We start from the raw sequence: 5,891 nt of genomic DNA, 5'->3' as shown, positions 1-5,891 counted from the left end.
TTCACTTTTCAGATTTTCTTAGTTTTCACATAAGGTCAGGATGAAAAGACAGATTTTTAACAAATTTAAAAAATCTGTTAGATATTGTCCAAATTATTTTTATTTCACGCCTAGACATGTGAAATGCATGAACTATGGGAAAAAAAAAAAAAAAAAATTGGTCTGATTTTTTTCGACTTTTCAGATTTTCTTAGTTTTCACATAAGGTCCGGGTCATGAGAAAGACAGATTTTTAACAAATTTAAAAATCTGTTAGATATTGTCCAAATTATTTTTATTTCAATTTCTAGACATGTGAAATGCATGAACTATGGAAAAAGTGAAAAAAAATTGGTCTGATTTTTTTCAGACTTTTCAGATTTTCTTAGTTTTCACATAAGGTCAGGGTCAGGAGAGACAGATTTTTTAACAAATTTAAAAATCTGTTAGATATTGTCCAAATTATTTTTATTTCACGCCTAGACATGTGAAATGCATGAACTATGGGGAAAAAAAAATGAAAAAAATTGGTCTGATTTTTTCATACTTTTCAGATTTTCTTAGTTTTCACATAAGGTCCGGGGTCAGGAAAAAAAGACAGATTTTTTGACAAATTTCAAAATCTGTCAAATATTGTCCAAATTATTTTTTATTTAATTTCTAGACATGTGAAATGCATGAACTATGGGAAAAAGTGAAAAAAAAATTGGTCTGATTTTTTTCGCACTTTTCAGATTTTCTTAGTTTTCACATAAGGTCCGTCATATGAAAGAAGACAGATTTTGACAAATTTCAAAATCTGTCAAATATTGTCCAAATTTTTTTTTATTTAAATTCTAGACATGTGAAATGAACGAACTATGGAAAAAAATTAAAAAAAAAAATTGGTCTGATTTTTTCAGACTTTTCAGGTTTTCTTATTTTCACATAAGTCATTAAGGAAGAGACAGATTTTAACAAATTTAAAAATCTGTTAGATATTGTCCAAATTATTTTTATTTCACTTTCTAGACATGTGAAATGCATGAACTCATGGGAAAAAAAAAGAAAAAAAAAAAAAAAATTGGTCTGATTTTTTTTGTGACTTTTCAGATTTTCTTAGTTTTCAAGGGTCAGGATGAGAGACAGATTTTTTAACAAATTTAAAAATCTGTTAGATATTGTCCAAATTATTTTTTATTTCACGCCTAGACATGTGAAATGCATGAACTATGGGAAAAAAAAGGAAAAAAAATTGGTCTGATTTTTTTTCATACTTTTCAGATTTTCTTAGTTTTCACATAAGGTCCAAGGAAAAAGACAGATTTTTGACAAATTTAAAAAATCTGTCAAATATTGTCCAAATTATTTTTATTTCACGTCTAGACATGTGAAATGCATGAACTATGGGAAAAAAAGTGAAAAAAATTGGTCTGATTTTTTCAGACTTTTCAGATTTTCTTAGTTTTCAATAAGGTCAGGGATGAGACAGATTTTAACAAATTTAAAAAATCTGTTAAATATTGTCCAAATTATTTTTCATTTCACGCCTAGACATGTTAAATGCATGAACTATGGGAAAAAATTGAAAAAAAATTGGTCTGATTTTTTTCAGTACTTTTCAGATTTTCTTAGTTTTCACATAAGGTCAGGGTTGAGAGAAAAGATTTTTAACAAATTTAAAAATCTGTTAGATATTGTCCAAATTATTTTTTATTTCAATTCTAGACATGTGAAATGCATGAACTATGGGAATAAAAGTGAAAAAAAATTGGTCTGATTTTTTTCAGACTTTTCAGATTTTCTTAGTTTTCGGTCTGAGGAGGGAAAAGACAGATTTTTAACAAATTTTAAAAATCTGTTAGATATTGTCCAAATTATTTTTTATTTCACGTCTAGACATGTGAAATGCATGAACTATGGGAAAAAAGTGAAAAAAATTGGTCTGATTTTTTCTTTTTCAGATTTTGAGATTTTCATAGTTTCATCAGGGTCAGGAAAAAGACAGATTTTTTGACAAATTTAAAAATCTGTTAGATATTGTCCAAATTTTTTTTTATTTCACCAGCCTAGACATGTGAAAATGCATGAACTATGGGAAAAAAAAAAGTGAAAAAAAATTGGTCTGATCTTTTTGTACTTTTTTTTCTTAGTTTTCACATAAGGTCCTGGTCAGGAAAAAGACAGATTTTTTACAAATTTCAAAATCTGTCAAATATTGTCCAAATTATTTTTTATTTCACTTCTAGACATGTGAAATGCATGAACTATGGGAAAAAAAAAAAAAAAATTGGTTTGATTTTTTTCAGACTTTCAGATTTTCTTAGTTTTCACATAAGGTCCTGGTCAGGAAAAGACAGATTTTTTAACAAATTTCAAAAATCTGTTAAATATTGTCCAAATTATTTTTTATTTAATTTCTAGACATGTGAAATGAATGAACCATGGGAAAAGTTTAAAAAAATTGGTCTGATTTTTTTTCAGACTTTTCAGGTTTTCTTATTTTTCACATGGTCATTAAAAGAGACAGATTTTTTTAACAAATTTCAAAAATCTGTTAGATATTGTCCAAATTATTTTTTATTTTCACGCCTAGACATGTGAAATGCATGAACTATGGGAAAAAAAAAGAAAAAAAATTGGTCTGATTTTTTTTTCACTTTTCATAGATTTTCTTAGTTTTCACATAAGGTCCGGGTCAGGAAAAGACAGATTTTTAACAAATTTCAAAATCTGTCAAATATTGTCCAAATTATTTTTTTATTTCAATTTCTAGACATGTGAAATGAAAAAACTATGGAAAAAAGTGAAAAAAAAATTGGTCTTGATTTTTTTTAGACTTTTCAGATTTTCTTAAGTTTTCACGGTCAGGATGAGAGACAGATTTTTAACAAATTTAAAAAATCTGTTAGATATTGTCCAAATTATTTTTATTTCACGCCTAGACATGTGAAATGCATGAACTATGGGAAAAAAAAGGAAAAAAAATTGTTTTGATTTTTTCGTACTTTTCAGATTTTCTTAGTTTTCACATAAGGTCCGGGGTCAGGAAAAGAGACAGATTTTGACAAATTTCAAAATCTGTCAAATATTGTCCAAATTATTTTTTTATTAATTTCCTAGACATGTGAAATGAATGAACTATGGGAAAAAAAAGTGAAAAAAAAATTGGTCTGATTTTTTTCACTTTTTGTCCAAATTTTTTTTATTTTTCAGACATGTGAAATGGGTCATTATGAGAGACAGATTTTTAACAAATTTAAAAATCTGTTAGATATTGTCCAAATTATTTTTCATTTCACTTCTAGACATGTGAAATGCATGAATCCATGGGAAAAAAAGAAAAAAAATTGGTCTGATTTTTTTTTCAGACTTTTCAGATTTTCTTAGTTTTCAAGGGTCAGGAGGAGAGACAGATTTTTAACAAATTTAAAAATCTGTTAGATATTGTCCAAATTATTTTTATTTCACGCCTAGACATGTGAAATGCATGAACTATGGGAATAAAAAGTGAAAAAAATTGGTCTGATTTTTTTCGTACTTTTCAGATTTTCTTAGTTTTCACATAAGGTCCTGGGGTCAGGAAAAGACAGATTTTTGACAAATTTAAAAAATCTGTTAGATATTGTCCAAATTATTTTTTATTTCAATTTCTAGACATGTGAAATGCATGAACTATGGAAAAAAAAAAAAAAAAAATTGGTCTGATTTTTTCAGACTTTTTTCAGATTTTCTTAGTTTTCACATAAGGTCCCTGGTCAGGAAAGACAGATTTTTGACAAATTTCAAAAATCTGTCAAATATTGTCCAAATTATTTTTATTTAATTTCTAGACATGTGAAATGCATGAACTATGGGAAAAAAGTAAAAAAAAATTGGTCTGATTTTTTTCAGTACTTTTTCAGGTTTTCTTTAGTTTTCATTTTCACGGGTCAGGATGAGAGACAGATTTTTAACAAATTTAAAAATCTGTTAGATATTGTCCAAATTATTTTTTCATTTCACTTTCTAGACATGTGAAATGCATGAACTATGGGAAAAAAAAAGTGAAAAAAAATTGGTCTGATTTTTTTCTTACTTTCTTGTTTTTCTTTTCTTTATTTTCAAGCATCAGGATGAGGAGACAGATTTTTAACAAATTTAAAAATCTGTTAGATATTGTCCAAATTATTTTTTATTTCAATTTATAGACATGTGAAATGCATGAACTATGGGAAAAAAATTGAAAAAAAATTGGTCTGATTTTTTTCGTACTTTTCAGATTTTCTTAGTTTTCACATAAGGTCCGGGTCAGGAAAAGAGACAGATTTTTGACAAATTTAAAAATCTGTCAAATATTGTCCAAATTATTTTTTATTTTAATTTCTAGACATGTGAAATGAATGAACTATGGAAAAAAAGTGAAAAAAAAATTGGTCTGATTTTTTTCATTTTCAGATTTTCTTATTTTTCACATAAGGTCATTATGAGAGACAGATTTTTTAACAAATTTAAAAAATCTGTTAGATATTGTCCAAATTATTTTTTATTTCACTTATAGACATGTGAAATGCATGAACTATGGGAAAAAAAAAAAAAGAAAAAAAATTGGTCTGATTTTTTTCAGACTTTTCAGATTTTCTTAAGTTTCACATGTCAGGATGAGAGACAGATTTTTAACAAATTTAAAAAATCTGTTAGATATTGTCCAAATTTTTTTTTATTTCACGCCTAGACATGTGAAATGCATGAACTATGGGAATAAAAAAGTGAAAAAATTGGTCTGATCTTTTTCAGACTTTTCAGATTTTCTTAGTTTTCACATAAGGTCCGAGGGGTCAGGAAAAAAGACAGATTTTTGACAAATTTCAAAAATATGTCAAATATTGTCCAAATTATTTTTTATTTCAATTTCTAGACATGTGAAATGCATGAACTATGGGAAAAAAAGTGAAAAAAAAAAATTGGTCTGATCTTTTCAGACTTTTCAGATTTTCTTAGTTTTCACATAAGGTCCGGGTTTGGGAAAAAAAAAGACAGATTTTTGACAAATTTCAAAAATCTGTCAAATATTGTCCAAATTATTTTTATTTAATTTCTAGACATGTGAAATGAATGAACTATGGGAAAAAAAATGAAAAAAATTGGTCTGATTTTTTTTTTGACTTTTCAGGTTTTCTTAGTTTTCACATAAGGTCATTATGAGAGACAGATTTTTAACAAATTTAAAAAATCTGTTAGATATTGTCCAAATTATTTTTTATTTCACGCCTAGACATGTGAAATGCATGAACTATGGGAAAAAAAGTGAAAAAAATTGGTCTGATTTTTTTCAGACTTTCAGATTTTCTTAGTTTTCACAAAGGGGGTCAGGAGACAGATTTTTTAACAAATTTAAAAATCTGTTAGATATTGTCCAAATTATTTTTATTTCACGCCTAGACATGTGAAATGCATGAACTATGGGAAAAAAAGAAAAAAAATTGGTCTGATTTTTTTTTTACTTTTCAGATTTTCTTAGTTTTCACATAAGGTCCTGGTCAGATGAAAGACAGATTTTTAACAAATTTCAAAATCTGTCAAATATTGTCCAAATTATTTTTTATTTCACTTCTAGACATGTGAAATGCATGAACTATGGGAAAAAAAATGAAAAAAAAAATTGGTCTGATTTTTTTCAGACTTTTCAGATTTTCTTAGTTTTCACATATGGGTCAGGAAAAGACAGATTTTTTAACAAATTTCAAAAATCTGTCAAATATTGTCCAAATTATTTTTATTTCATTTCTAGACATGTGAAATGAATGAACTATGGGAAAAAAAGTTTAAAAAAAAAAATTGGTCTGATTTTTTTCAGACTTTCTTTGTGGTTTTCTTATTTTCAACGGTCATTATGAGAGACATATTTTTTTAACAAATTTAAAAAATCTGTTAGATATTGTCCAAATTATTTT

This window comes from Alosa alosa, unplaced genomic scaffold (assembly GCF_017589495.1).
Source record: "Alosa alosa isolate M-15738 ecotype Scorff River unplaced genomic scaffold, AALO_Geno_1.1 AALO_1.0_unplaced_1, whole genome shotgun sequence".
Classification (NCBI taxonomy): domain Eukaryota; kingdom Metazoa; phylum Chordata; class Actinopteri; order Clupeiformes; family Clupeidae; genus Alosa; species Alosa alosa.
The sequence above is the reverse complement of the archived record's forward strand: the minus strand, read 5'-3'. Positions refer to the sequence as shown.